General features: G+C 42.3%; 1 protein-coding gene across 4 annotated transcripts in view; it reads right to left on the bottom strand.

The window, feature by feature from the left end:
* Window positions 1–15,768, bottom strand: part of MBOAT2 (membrane bound O-acyltransferase domain containing 2) — a 123,487-nt gene that overhangs the window by 56,317 nt on the left and 51,402 nt on the right. Inside the window, exon 1 of one of the 4 annotated variants that reach the window (XM_007195666.3) lies at window positions 2,761–2,779. The exons of the other annotated variants lie outside the window; for them this stretch is intronic. The gene's annotated coding sequence lies outside the window, so the exon portion shown is untranslated. Of the gene's footprint in view, window positions 1–2,760; window positions 2,780–15,768 lie in introns of those variants that run through there. 4 annotated transcript variants of the gene reach the window in all.

Raw genomic sequence — 15,768 nt, 5'->3', positions numbered from 1 at the left:
AATGTATGTGTTTAATCTGCTACAATTAACTGGAAGTCTCAAAACTTAGTTTTATAACCATCATCAAAACATCAGTTTTCTAAAATCTTTTTGATAGTATCTGCATTTTATTCTAATTGGCCAGTCATAAATTTAATGGAATTTTAATAAATGTGATCCTTAACGTTTCTTGTTCTTTTTACTTTGTGTACAGTAACACATTCTAAGATACATTATTTCTGGGACTTCCTGGTGGCGCAGTGGATAAGACTCCGTGCTCGCAATGCAGGGGGCCTGGGTTCGATCCCTGGTTGGGGAACTAGATCCCACGTGCATGCCACAACTAAGAGTTCGCATGCCACAACTAAGGAGCCAGTGAGCTGCAACTAAGGAGCCCGCCTGCCACAACTAAGACCTGGTGCAACCAAATAAGTAAATATTTTTTTAAAAATAAGATACATGATTTCTGCTCAAGTATTAGACCCAAAGGTTAAGTTTATCCTCAGTTAACCAATAGGTGACTATCAACTATCTAACCACGTGATGTCTTTAAGAACCAAGTTGAAAGGCTCCTTCCACTATCACCACATTTATAAAGACACCCTCTTGAAGATACATGGTAGCCATTCTTCACATTTTTAGATCATGTGTCTCATCTCTTCGCAGAGCTGGTTTGTTAAAGATGTCACTTTGACTCCACACACTTGCCTTTTATAGAAGGAACAGTAAGATACGGCTTCTCCATCTCAAGAACCTGACATCGAGCCAGCAACAACGGTCACAATGTCTGGCAGCCGATCGTGACTGCAGTGCTGGGTTTCCCAGGACCAGCCATCAAAATGCCAGTCACCCGTCTCACTATGTCTATTTCGAGCGTCTTAATCACATTTTGTGAAAACTGTTCTCTTAGATGTCCGTATCCTTCACTAGACCGCACTCCTTGAAGACTTCAGACATCTGCGTATCTGAGCCTGGAGTGGTGCCTGACAGAGAGGAGGCGTTCTGTGAAGAGGCAGAACAGAAGCAGCGTGAAAAGATCATCGCAGGCCGGGGACGTAAGTGCAGGCTCCCCTCAGGAGGACAGCAACATCGCCGTAGCTGCAAACACGGAGCAGGAGGGACACAGAAAAGGTGACAGCGCCCAGCCAGGCTGGGTGCCCAGGGCCAAGCCTGGTCAGCCTGACGCCTACCTAGTGGAAACTGGGAGAGACAACAGGAAATAAGCTTAGTGGGTAAAATGGATTCAGAGTATTCTGAAGGGCCGTGAGTTTCTTGACTGAGTATTGCGGCTATTCTCCCATAGGCGTTCAAAGATGTTTGAACAAAGAGCAATACGATGAAATAGTTTTTAGGCAAATAATAAAGACTAACCCATATATATGATGGATGGTAAGAGAGAAGGCTGGGAGTCAGAAGAGCACTTACAGAGCGGGAGGAAATAAGTTCCGAGCTAAGACAGGGGACGGGACAGCAAATGCTAAGGATTTCCAAGGAGGAACTAAAAAATAATCTCCTAACATACTGGCTATAGAAACTAAGAAGAAAAAGTCAGGTTTGTAAATTAGGGTGTATCAGGAGAACACAGACGTCGATTCTGGAGTGAAGACTGGCCCGGCCAGAAAGCTGGCTTGATCTCTTCCCAGCTGGTGACTCCAGCCAAGCTGTTAAATGAAGCCTCAGTCCCCTCCTCTTTTCCATGTACATTTTTTCTTAGATGATTTCATTGAATTCTAAGGCTTGAAAGCCTAACACCAGGCTTGCCTGCCTGCCGTCCCGACACGAATATCGAATGAGGCCTCTCAGACTTAACCTGGCAGAGGAAGCCCTCCTGCCCAGTAAGCGGCTTCTCCCCCCAGCCCCCCCGTTCCTACCTGACACAGCCCCCCCGGCCGCTGGGGCCAGAAAAAGTCGATTACCCCCTCGTCGTCACACCCCACAACCAATCTGCGATCCAGTCCCCCTAGTTCTACCTCTGAAACCGAGCCCGTATCTACCCACCCCTCCCCCTCTCCACTGCTACCCTCCTGTCTCCCATCTGACTTGCCCGCTCTCTCTGACTGGTGGTCCTTCCACCACGCCCACCCTCTAACAATCCTATCCACTCAGAGCAGTCGGAACAGTGTTGTGACATCACTTAGAATTCCCTGGTGGGCTCCCACTGCACTTAAAACTACAATCTGTTACAAAACAGAAACAGTTACAGATGTAGAAAACAAATTTATGGTTACCAAGGGGGAAAGGTGGGGGGAGGGATAAATTGGGAGGTTGGGATTGACATATACACACTACTTAGATAACTAATAAGGACCTACTGTATAGCACAGGGAACTCTACTCAGTACTCTGTAATGACCTATATGGGAAAAGAATCTAAAAGAGACTGGATATTTGTATATGTATAACTGATTCACTTTGCTGTACAGCAGAAACTAATACAACATTGTAAATCAACTATACACCAATAAAAATTGATCAAAAAAAAACAAGCTAACTAACTGCAATCCAGCTCCGCCTACCTCTTTGACTTCATTTTACACCACTGGAGACCTTGGCCCACCAGGGAGCAGCAAGGCTGGAGCCCTTGCTGGGCTCTGAATACACCCAACACCAGACTCCTGAGACCCTGGCCCAGGCTCCTCCATCTGCCTCGAGGGGTCTCCCTCTGGTTCCATGAATAACTGGCTCATTTGCATCATTTAATTCTCAACGCATCTAAAATAGCAGCCATGTTCTTTCATTCATCTCAGTCTCGGAAATAACATTGATTGAATGTGGTGTTTACCTGCTTATTGTCTGTCTCGTCCCATGTGAACAATAGCTCCAGCAAGGCAGTCCTTCAGCAGTCCTGCTCACAGCCACTCCTCCCACACCTAGAACCGACCACGGCACAAAGAAGGTACTTGGGTACTTAACGCGGACTTGCTGACGAAAGCCCCAAGTTCCCCATTTTTAAAATGTGTTGTCTGGCTTCTTATTATTAAGTTGTAAACGTTCTTTATATATTCTGGACATAAGTCCTGTATCAAATATATGTTTTGCAAATATTTTCCCCCAGAGGCTTGCCTTTTTGTTTTCTTAACTTTTTTTTTTTTTTTTTTGGCCACGCAGCTTGTGGGATTTTAGTTCCCCGACCAGGGATCAAACCCAGGCCCTCGGCAGTGAGAGCGCAGTGCAGAATCCTAACCTCTAGACCGCCAGGGAATTTCCTTTAATGGTGTCTTTTGAAGAACAAAAGTTTTAAATTCTGATGAAGTACAACTAATCAGTTTTTTCTTTATGGACCATCCTTCGGGTGTCATATCTAAGAAGTCTTTGCCTAATCCAAAGACATAAAGAGTTCCTTCTATATTTTCTTCTGAAGTTTTATAGTTTTAGCTGTTATATTTAGTAGGGCTATGATACATTTTCAGTTAGTTGTTATATATGGTGTGAGGTAAGGCCCAGGCTCATTTCTTCACATATCCAACTGTCCCAGCACCACATGTTGAAAAGACCATCCTTCCAAATGAATGGCTTTGGAGCTTTTGTCAAAAATCAAGTGACCACAAGTCTAAGGGCTTATTTCTAGACTCTCAATTTTGTTTAAACGATTTACATATCCATCCTTATATCATTATCACAGCATCTTTATTACTGTAGCATTACAGTAAGTTTTGAAACTGGAGAGTGTAAATCCAACTTTGTTGTTCTTTTTCAAAACTGTTATGGTTATTCAAGTTTCTTTGTATTTCCATATAAATTTTATGACTGGCTTGTGAATTTCTACAAAAAAGCCTTCTGGAATTTCTGTTAGGGATTACAATGAATCTGCAGATCAGTTTGGGGAGAACTGCCATCTTATCAATATAAAGTCTTCCAATCCACGAATATGAAGTACCTCTCCATTTACTCTTCTTTAATTTCTCTCAGGGATGTTTTATAGTTTTCAAGTGTACTTGCATTTATTAAACTTATTCCTAAGTATTTTATTCCTTTTGATGCTCCTGTGAGTGGAACTGTTTTTGCACTTTCACTTTTGGAATATTTGCAAAATATAGAAATATAGTTGATTTTGCATACCCATCTTGTATCCTACAACTTTGCCAAACTCCTTTATTAGATCTGGTGGTCTCTTTTGTAGCCACTCCAGCACTCCCTTGACGACTGTTTGTGAGATATATCTTTTCCACTCTTTCACTTTCAAGCTGTGTCTTTTCATCTAAAGAGTGCTTCTTATAGAAAGCATATGGTTAGATCTTTTATTATCCAGTCTGCCTTTTGATTCACATTTAATGTAATTATTGATATGGTTAGATGTACACCTGCCATTTTGCTATTTGTCTTAGGTATGTCTTGGGTCTTTTTTGTTCCTCCTTTACTGCCTACTTTTGTATTTAAAAATATTTGGTAGTATGCTATTTTAATTCCACTGTTGATTTTCTTCACTACATAATTTTTAGTTATTTTCTTAGTGATTGCTCTAGGGATTACAGCATGCGTATTTCAGATTGATGCTGACTTAATTCTGATAAAATATAGCAAGTTTGCTCCAATACAGCTCCATTTTCTCCCTTGTCCTTTTTGCTATTATCATTATATGTATGGCATCTATGTATTGTTATAATCCTAACAATACAGTGTTATAATTACTACTTTATACAGCCATGTGTCCTTTAAATAAAAAAAGAGAAAATATATATTTATACCATTTTTTATATTTATCTCCATATTTACCATTTTTAGAGCTCTTCATTTCTTCCTGTGGATTCAAGTTACCATCCGGTACACTACTTGCAACCTGAAGAACTTCCTTTAGAATTTCTTGTAAAGCTGGTCTTTGTTTACCTGTGAATGTCTTTACTTCACCTTCATTTCTGAAGGATAGTTTTGCTAGATATAGAACTTGTGGTTGAAAATTTTTTCCTTCAGCATTTTGGATAAGCCATTCTACTCTCTTCTGGCCTCCACTGTTTCTGATAAGAACTGCATTGTCCTCTGTCTGCAATGAGCTATTTTTCCCTTTATGCCTTCAAGATGTTCTCATTGTCTTTTCTTTCAACAGTGTGACTATAATGTATCTTAGTAACCATCTATTCGTTTATCCTTCTTGGGGTTGTTGAGCTTCTTGGACCTGGAAATTAATGTTTTTCATCAAATTTGTGATACTGTTGGGCATCATTTTTTCTAATACTTTTTCTGTCCTTTTCTCCTTTGACTCACCTTTTGGAACTCTCATTACCCATTATGTCGGCATACTTGATGTCATCCCGCAGGTCTCTGAGGTTTGTTTTTCTTCAGTATTTCTTACATTTGTTCTATAGACGGGCTAATAGCTACTGATCCATCTTTAAGCTCAGTGATTCTTTCTTTGGCCATCACAAACAACTATGTAGCACATCTAATGAATTATCATTCTAGTTATTTACTTTTCAACTTTAGGAGTTTCATTGGTTCTTTTTAATAGTTACTATTTCTTCATTGATATTCCCTATTTGTTGAGTCATGGTGATCATAACTTCCTTTAATTCTTTGAGCATATTAATAATAGCTGCTTTGAAGTCTTTGGTAAATTCAACATCAGGGTCCATTTAGAGACAGTTTTCAATTGACTGCTTTTTTCCCCTGTTTCTCATAACTTTTTGTTTAAAAAGGGACACGTTAAAATAATATAGTAACTCAACTTTGTCTTTTTTCTTGAGCATTGTTGTGCTATTTTGTGTTGAATCTCTCTCACCCATGGTACACAGCGGCTGACATCTCCACTCAGTTTTTTAAACTCTTGGTTTTATTTTTCAGCCTCACTCAAGGAGTCACCTGTGTCTGTAATCTCAGTGGTCAGCCAAGGGTTGGTCAGGGCTTGTGTTCAAACACCTGCAGCCAGTAAGGCTGCTGCCCTCTGCCAAGGGATCTACGTGTGGGTTTGAGAGCTCATTCTATGGTCCAGCAGTTCTCAAGTCCGCCCCCGCCTTCCCTGTCCCTCAGGCCTTCCCAGACCTCCCCTGGCATGGATGCGGTCTCCAGTCAGCCAGGGTTGCATTGAGATCTTCTCTAGTCCCTTTATAGCTCTCTCACTGCCAGGATCTCTCTGCTAAACGTATGGACCACATCCTCAGGACAGGAGAGCTGAAGGCATTCTCTGTGAACCATTGCATGGGTTTTCTGCCTTCCACTCCAAATCAAGTCAATCAAAGCTGCTGTTTTTGTGGCCATCCCTGCCCCAGGAGAACTACTCTGCCAGGGAATGAAGAATGGAGGTAAGCCCAGGCAAGAACACCACAATTCCCACTGTTCTCACTCAAAGGTCACCCATTTTCTTTTAAATAAATGCATCTCAAATTGTTGTTTACTTTTGGTCAATTTCCAGAGCCTTAAAATGGTTTTGACCAGTTCATCCAGTTTTATCGCTGTTTTGGAGGGAGAAAATTTGCAGACCTTCTCATTCCTCAATAGCTGGAACATCTGTCAATTAAAATAGGATTTGGTAGGCTAGCATGGAAATATTATTTCTGTGGGGGGTAAATTCAAGTTCTAAAATGGATCCAGAAAATCAGAAACATATCCACACCTAGAAAAGTCCTGGTGGCAAGAAGAGCTTGCCAGCCCTCCATGGGAGAGTCAGCTGAGCTCTGTTACTGGGAAATCGGCTCTGTATTTGTGACTCTAACAGAAGAATTTTGAAACACTTTAAAAAACCAGCTGCTCTACCAGCAAAAGCCAGCCATGCCGTCTTCATAAAGATTCAGAGGCCACCCCTTTTGTTCCCAGTCACTAATGCACCCCCGTCCTCTGTGGGGTCAGTAACCTCCTCCCCAGGGTCCCCACTTTAGGCTTTTCCCTGGATATAGAGACACCAGATTCTGGAGTCCAGGGACCAGCACACACTCTTGATTTCTTCTTAGAGACCTGCAGGTAATCTCTGTTCCACAATAAAACTGCTGTGGCTGGGAAGGCAGGGCCTGCTGGGTTCCCTGCCCTGGCGCTCTGCCCAGGTGCCCTCTCACCTGGAACCATGAGGTCTCCACAGGTTACAAATACAATACAAGTCGTGAGGGACTGTGTTTGTTCTTTCACAAAGCCTTATTCATGAAAAAAAGGAAAGGAGCTTAGCTGTATTCACTACACCAGACACAGTGACATGGATACATGAAGCCACTCGATTCTTCCCTTTCCTCACTTTGTTTATGGATGACAGAAATGACCCAACCCTCCTGGCTACCGTTCAGCTCTTCTAAGAAATCTAACTCTGCTCCCACACCTGGCTCTGTAACATAATGAAGTCACTTAATTGTGTTTTTTTTTCTTAATTGTGTTTTATAAAGAAAATTTCCAAAGTTGATTCAGATATACAAATAAAATTGGGTATTGGCTGTTGGTATTAAGCAAGACTATTTTATCGTTCAAAATGCAAAGACTTCTATGGGACTCCCCTGCAGTCCAGTGGTTACTACTCAGTGCTTCCACTGCCGTGGCTTGGGTTCAATCCCTGGTTGGGGAACTAAGATTCCACAAGCTGCGCGGCATGGCCCGAAAAGAAAAAAAAAAAAAAGCAAAGACTTCTATAGTTTACATCAAGATTTAAGACCTCTGAATTGTAGTTCAAAATATCATCTGATTAAATAGTCCTTAAGTCAATAAATACACAGAAATGAAAATTTTAAGTTTTTAAAAACATCAAAAACTATGTCTGGCAGACAATGTAATGACAGAATCTTGAACTGAGAAAGACAATTACCCACAAAAATGCATCCAGATTTCAGCCTATTCTAGTTGCTACTAAAACCAGGACCATGAAAAAAAAAGTTTGGAAAAGGCTTCATGTCACCCCTACCACCCCCAAGTCAGAGATCCTCGGCCCCTCCCAACCGGAAGGCCAGGAACCTGTCACTCTCTGTTCTTCAGGGCTGCACTGTAACAAAGGGTCCTGAGCTCCCTCCCCACTTGCATGAAAGGTCACTCATCTTTCTTCTCATATACTTCGGGGTGAAAAATACTTAGGTGGAAAAGGAGAAAAGGAAAAAGGTGATCCAATTAATTCTGTAAAGATCTTCAAAGCAAGGGCAGCAAGGAAGACGATGAAAGTCCAGCTGTGCGATGTGATCTAATGAAGCGGCTGGAGCTGCAGAGCAACAGCGGACTGCAGGGGTCAGGCGGGCAATAATTACAGCTGACGGGCACCACCACCGACTGCGGGCTGACCACGCCGGGCGTGGCTTTCAGATGTCTCAGCCTCAAAACAACCCAAGAGGAAACTGAAGCAAGGTTGTTCTCCGTGATGGCTAACACGCAGGAGAAGAAGGGAGAAGTGAGGATTTATCCCAGTGGCCTGGCTTCGCTGCTCAGCTGCCCGAAGAGGGTGTAAGCGAGGGCGGAGAGAGCTGGGGCCCAAGATGCTCTGGGTGTTCATCTCGGGCCGCAGTGGAGACGGGCAGGATCAGAGAGCGGGCAGCACCATCTCTGCAGGGAAGGAACACCTGCAGGCCACTGACTCACGTCTCCTCCTGCCAGGGACGTTTCCCCTCCTCCTTTGTCTCCATTTCTGTTACTTCTAAACGCCTTACCTTGCATCTTTAAGGATTGTCTCCCAAGAAGTGTCTTTATCTTCAACTTTTACTTATGAATTTATGTTATCTGCTAAGCGTGAGTGGATAAGGTGAGTAGATTTAAAGGTGGCTAAGATTTACACTAATCTTTGAAAAGAATGGGAAAGGGAACTGAAAAATGTCAATTCAACTAACTTTCAAGAGAACTGAAGGCTTAAGTGAAGGAATAAATCATGAAGCTGTAGCAGCCCAGAACCATCACATGGGTCTCTCTCCAACACTCTGCTGCCTAAATACGACAGGAATCTGTGTCCACCCCAGACTGGACATCTGCCTGGTGTACAGAGTGACACGGGAGCAAGAGTGGCAGAGACGATGTACAGCAGGAAGGTGAGGTCAGGAAGACACTGACCAGGAGAACACGTGGAACCAGCATCCCCTCTAGCACGGTCTGTAGGCTCTCAACCCGTCTCTGTCGTTTCACTGCACCTCCAGGAGCACGTCCAATCGTGGAGGAAGGGAGTAAGGAAGCTCGGGTACAGAATCTGTGGTCTCAGCTGGCAGATTTCAGAGGCAGGGCGGCAGCAGGCAAAGAAGTGGACGGCGAGGGCACGAACACAAGGAACTGTAAGAGCCCAGATGGTTCTGATGACAGGGCCAGGTTACAAAAGGCATGAGAGAATTCTAGACCAGCTGTCCCCAAGCTTTTTGGCCCCAGGGTCCTCTACACTCTTCAAAATTACTGACAAGACCAAAGAAGCATAACCCACTTAAATAATCGCCACTGATATTTACCATATGAGAACAAAACTGAGAATTTTAAAAATATTTGTTAATTCAAGAATAACGACAATAAACCTACGATGCTAGGTTTTCATGAAACAATGTTTTTATGAGAAATAAGTATGTTTCCCAAAACCAAAAAAAAAAAATTACTGAGAAGGGCAGAACTATATTTATGCTTTTGCAAATCTTTTCAATGTCTGACTTAATAAGAAGACAGCTGAATTCGCAAATGTTTTTGCTGCAGTATCACACATCATGTAGCCTCGGGAAAGCCCCACTGTACATGCAGGGGGGAAAGAAAGTGAAAAAAGCAAATCATATCTAAATATTATTATGAAAACAGTTTTGACTTGAGAGCCTCCTAAAAGGATTGCATGGACTCCTGGGGTCTCTGGACCATACTCTGCAAACTGCTAACCTAGAGAAGGGTAGATGACAGCACTTTGGAGGGACAAACAACAGAGCAGCCAGATAAGCCCCAAGATTGGGAAAGAAGTCATGGGGAGGCAAGAGGACTTCCATCTGATACCAAATTTGGCTAGCACCTTTTCTGTTTTGTTTTTGTTTGTCTGGGGGAGGGGTGGATGGAGTGGGTCATATATCAGAATCACTATCCCATTCTTTACCCCAAAGAGGTGAGAATTACAGCTATAGAAAATACTATTCCTGACAAAAGTATGTTCTGTTGGGTGTACTGGGGGCGAGAAAAATGGTTAAGAATCACTGATTAACTTAAGGCTCTTAGATTTAACAGGAGTCATCAAATGAAGCCTAGATAAATTAAGAAACTAACCCAAGAATTAGAATTAAGAACTTTAGCTTCCCAATTCAGCATTCACACTAAGATTAATTTATACTACTTGCATACACACCAATTAACAGTGAGGGAAAACAACCCCAAAATAAAATGGCTGGGACACTGAACATTTCCCATGGAAAACCCACACATTTATAATGTTGGGGAGGAGCCGATTTTAGTGGCTGTATGGGGTTTTTTTTTTTTTTTCCCACATCTTTATTGGAGTATAATTGCTTTACAATGGTGTGGTTAGTTTCTGCTGTATCACAAAGTGAATCAGCTATACATATACATATATCCCCATATCTCCTCCCTCTTGCGTCTCCTCCCACTCTCTCTATCCCACCCCTCTAGGTGATCACAAAGCACCGAGCTGATCTCCCTGTGCTATGCGGCTGCTTCCCACTAGCTCTCTATTTTACATTCGGTAGTGTATATAAGTCCATGCCACTCTCTCACTTCGTCCCAGCTTACCCTTCCCCCTCCCCGAGTCCTCAAGTCCATTCTCTACGTCTGTGTCTTTATTCCTGTCCTGCCCCTAGGTTCATCAGAACCATTTTTTTTTTTTTAGTCCATATGTACGTGTTAGCATACGGTATTTGTTTTTCTCTTTCTCACTTACTTCACTCTGTATGACTGACTATAAAGCTGAGGTACAATTATTACAGTACAGGCAGCTGTAAGGATTGCATGGGAATGCACCTCAGCATTTAACATGTATCTGACATAGGATTTGTGTTTAATAAACGTTAGCTATTACTGGCAGTTTAGCTATTAAGAGTAACTTATTTGCAATTAAAGTTGTCTATTGTCCTTTAGGGGTTTCATCTTATTCATTTCTTAACTTTTATCATTTTCTTCATTGGATTTTATTTTCAAGTCTTTAAGTCCACTCTCTATACATTTTAAAGCTCTCGTGTCTAAGGAAAAATGCTTTGCATACTATTCTAAATAATAGCTCTCAATTCACTCGTGTTTTGAAATGAAACTATGCTCCAACAAAATGAGTTCTATACAAGATTTTTTAAAACTTTGAAAGGCAAATAGTGCCAAGCCCATCCTGAAACCGTTATCTTCTTCCCAAGGCAAGTCTTAGGAAGGCACATACTCTGTTCTATCCCAAGGTTAATTTCCAGGCCAGGAAAAGATGAGCAATCCCATCTCTTTTCTGGGCCTCGCTAAGTTTAAGCCACAGCTCAGTTTTCACTGTGAGAAACAGATGCCCAGGCTCACTTGCTGTAACATCCTTTCACCAAAATGCCCAGCCATTTTTCAGGTCATCAGATATTTCCCCTATTACTCTTTGTCTCTCTCTCCATAACTACTCTAAATAAGGACTCTGTTTAATAAGCCAGCAGCAGCAGGTAGGACAAGGTCAGTATCTTTCCCCTACACAAATTAATTTACCAGAAAGAATTTTAAAATTCTCTTTTTAGTCAACTGACATTAAAATAGTATTTTAAAGTACTATTTTTTAAAAAATATTTATTTATTTATTTGATTGCACTTGGGTCTTAGTTGAGGCAGGCGTGCTCCTCAGTTGTGACACGTGGGCTCCTTAGGTGTGGCTTGCCAGCTCCTTAGGTGTGGCAGGTGAACTCTTAGTTGCAGCATGCATGTGGGATCTAGTTCCCTGACCAGGAATTGAACCCAGGCCCCCTGCACTGGGAGCACAAAGTCTTAACCACTGCGCCACCAGGGAAGTCACTAAAGCACTATTTTATAGTAGTATTTACAACATCATAAATCAACTCTAATAAAATTTTTTTAGAAGTCTGTATTTATTATGTATTCAAAATAATATCAACCTCAAGCATGGAGCTTGTAAAAATCTGAACAATTTTAAATAAAGGAAGATTATTTAGAGAATAAAATCACTACTATTCAAATATTTCTCTAAAGGGTAAAGCCTTTTAGAAAGATCCCAACACCGCATTCTAATGAAGACTAAGAAAAAGCCAGTCACAATACAATGTCTCCATTCTTGCTATTTTTCAAAAAATAAACCAGGCTGTTTATGCTATCTTGTAAGCAGGTGAGAATCTCTTTTTGTTTCTCCAATTTAAAAAAAACAAAGAAACAAAAAAAACTTTAAAAGAATCTCAGTAAATCAATAATCTAACAACAGAAATTAATTTCACAGACTTCCAGGGCTGACTGTTACCGGTTTTGTTACTAGTTCTAGTGACCTCACATTTTGCAACTACCGTTTCCTTCTCTGCACAGTGGAAAATGACACCCCTACACGGAACTGTAGGCACAGTTAAATGGAATATTTATAAAGAGCACTCAGCAAAGTGACTGAGCATGGAAGTCACTCCACCATTCAAGCTCCAAAGTCCAAGTCCAAACACCCTATTAAATCACACTGTTTCTAACACAGTGAAGACAAAACCTGCCCATGTCAAGTCTATAAATGTACTATAACAATACACCACAAGCAGACTCAGCATTCAGCAAGCCCTAATTTTCCAAAACAATTTCCTCATTTCTTATCTAAAAGTAAAAAAAAAAAAAAGACCATTCATGCAAGCTTTTTCTCTCACAAAACTTCAACACGGACCACATATTCTAGGTAAATAGCATGGTGTTATGACACATAACTGAATGATTCTGTTCATCATCTTAACAGATGGTTACAGGGGTTTTAATTTTTCCTTCAACATCCTATCAAGGATTAGGATCTTGTAAAAGATTAGTTTCCAGAGGTACCCAAAATGAAAAGGTGAGTCCTTGTACTTTGCCAATGAGAAGTACATATTCTTATTTTTAATTATTACAACTATCTGGTTATGTTTATTAATATATGAATTGTTATTTTCAAAACAAGAAAGGTATGTCATCTAATTGGATAATATCTTCAAAACTCCCTTTTGTTTTTTAATTGATTAATTTGGAGAATGAGCTATCAAACTGGCATTTTAGACAGACCTGACCTGGCAGGGCCCCATTACATGAGTCACCTGTGCAAACCTCTTCCTGCGCTAACACATTCGGATATAACAGCAACACCCAAAGTAACCGCGTTATTTACCAAGGGGTGGGCGTTCGCCGTGTCGGCATCCCCACGTCAACGTAATCCTCCTACTTCGTATGGAAACCCTTAATCCAAGGAGAAAAAGCTTCCCTTCCTGGCTCAAGAATGACTGGAGCCTTAACAGAGGTCCAGTTTACAACTGGAAACACAACTCAGAATTCAAATACCTCCCAAAGAGATACTACAGTGCCTTCATGGTGTAAAGGAATCTGAATCAGACCCTTTCCCGAGTGCAGGATTTGATGGTATGATGGTGTGTCCTAAAGATTCTTCAGAATCCAGCAGGGTCTGGACATCCTACTACCTCTCACCGAGTAACGGGTTTTCCTTCCCATGGGAATTGAGAATATTGAAAAACCTCAGATCCTAAGCACAATATGCCAAAAGGCCACTGCATCCTTTTGGATAAAAATATCTGCATCTTTGCTCTAAGGAAGCGTAACCAACACATACAAATCCCTGCCTTTGTTCAGGACCCTGAGGGCTCCCATTACCTCTCCTCAATCAATTCAGGGTATTTCTATTTAACGACGCATTCTCCTAATCATAAGGCTTAAAAAAAAAAAAAAAAAAAAAAAAGCTTAATGCTTAGAAGTACTAAAGTGCAGAAGCAAAAAGCTTGGGTGCTCGGTGCAATCAGACACACCCAGCTCTAATCCCAGATTTACCTCCTACTAACCTGCTTCTGGGGAAACAGATCTACTGCGCCCAGCTCCAGGGCTGCTGCTAGGATTAGGTGACAATCCATGTGCTCTGCACGGTGATGGATACGAATAATTACTGAAACATCAACTGCTGTAAGGATAAGATAATGTAAAAAACCAATTTTAGAATTACTTACGGTTTTCCAGTTGCAATCCAGCTCTTAGCTCAGGATAGCGCAGCAATACCCAAAGGGCCTGTCCCTTCATTCCAAACCACTGAAAGGCTTTTGAGTACGGTCCACAGAGAGTGGAAAAGAAAACGTCTAAGAGTCCAGTTTCCTTCCTGCCACATTTTATTCCCTCTCATGGGATTATGGGGTTGTCCTTGGTGAAGTTAATATTCTCCCCACAGAGTTCCTGCCGTGCCACTAACTACTGCTCGTTAACTTCATGAGGACAAATCTTCAAGTGACTTGAGGCTTCTGCCCGCCAGACGGCATTTCCGAGATCTTCATTCCTTCCTAGCAGACTTCAAGCAGTTCTTCACGATATTGCTATCCAGCTATCCGTATTGCAGGAGTCCCGGTGGCACCGGCAGATGACAGGTGAAAATGGATCCCTGTCCTCCCTGCTCTTCAGGGTCACGGACGATTGAGACAAAAGCACATCAGCTAAAACTGCCTGGTCCTTCCCTAACCTCACCCCCATGCCCAGGGCCGCTGCTCTACAGCCAACGTCAGGGGGAGAAAATCAGGTAGGGAGCAGGAAGCACCACTGACTGCCAGTCAACCCATCAAGCTTGCCATTCAAGGCCTGCTGCACGGATGAATATAATCTGCTCGGAAATACCCAAACAAAAAGAGGTGCAGGGGCTTCTCTGGTGGCGCAGTGGTTGAGAATCTGCCTGCCAATGCAGGGGACACGGGTTCGAGCCCTGGTCTGGGAAGATCCCACATGCCGCGGAGCAACTGGGCCCGTGAGCCACAACTACTGAGCCTGCGCGTCCGGAGCCTGTGCTCCGCAACAGGAGAGGCTGCGATGGTGAGAGGCCCGCGCACTGCGATGAAGAGTGGCCCCCGCTCGCCGCAACTAGAGAAAGCCCTTGCACGGAAACGAAGACCCAACACAGCTAAAAATAAATAAATAAATAAAATAAAAATTAAAAAAAAAAAAAGAGGTGCAAAAAAGCCTACAAATATTCACTCAACAGAACAGAACAGAACAGAGAACCTCTCTTCCAGAGCTTCTATCATCCATACGCTCAACAATGGTATTATAAAATGAGGAAAGCATCCCTGCCGAGGAGTTCATGGTCTGGGAGGAGAAAAAATAAATTACAGCGACTGCGTGAATACTGACAGCAAGCTCTGACGTGACATCAGCAGGGGCAGCAAAACCCTGCAGAACACTCGGTGACCAGGAATGGCCTCTGAAAGCATTTCCCCCAGAATGTGAACCCTCTTCTTGGCAGCCGAACCCTGTATGCAGACGAAAGCTTACCTGGGCTCACCTGGGCACCCACATGCTCCTCAGCTGAGCCACTGGTTTAATGCAGTTTAGACTCAGAAAGGAAGGTGACTTGGCTAAGGTCCCAGAGCTAATGAAATGTAGCAGAACCTGAATTCAAACCCATACATATCTGCCCCTATTATTCATCCAATGAATCACTAAGGCCACCTGGGGGGAAGTCGGAGTTTGAAGGTGATCTTCTCTCATGTCCTAGGCCTGCTGTTCAAGTTTATACCAATACAAGAGGATTCTGAGGAACATGGATTTTAATATTTCCCCATATTTAAAAATATATTTTAGCATAATTCTACTTAACACCAAACATCGGTACTCTGTTTCCAACTGTTTCATTCTGCTGAGCACATAGTAAGTGGCTGATGTAGATACACTTTCTTCTTTTTACTGCTTTCCAAGCTGGTCACTCCTGATGCCTCCTCAGCCCTGAGGGCATCAGCTTTCATAACAGTAATCACAGTGTGATCGCTAGTTTGACAGT

The sequence above is a fragment of the Balaenoptera acutorostrata genome, chromosome 12, assembly GCF_949987535.1.
Source record: "Balaenoptera acutorostrata chromosome 12, mBalAcu1.1, whole genome shotgun sequence".
Taxonomy (NCBI): domain Eukaryota; kingdom Metazoa; phylum Chordata; class Mammalia; order Artiodactyla; family Balaenopteridae; genus Balaenoptera; species Balaenoptera acutorostrata.
The sequence above is the reverse complement of the archived record's forward strand: the minus strand, read 5'-3'. Positions and strand labels throughout refer to the sequence as shown.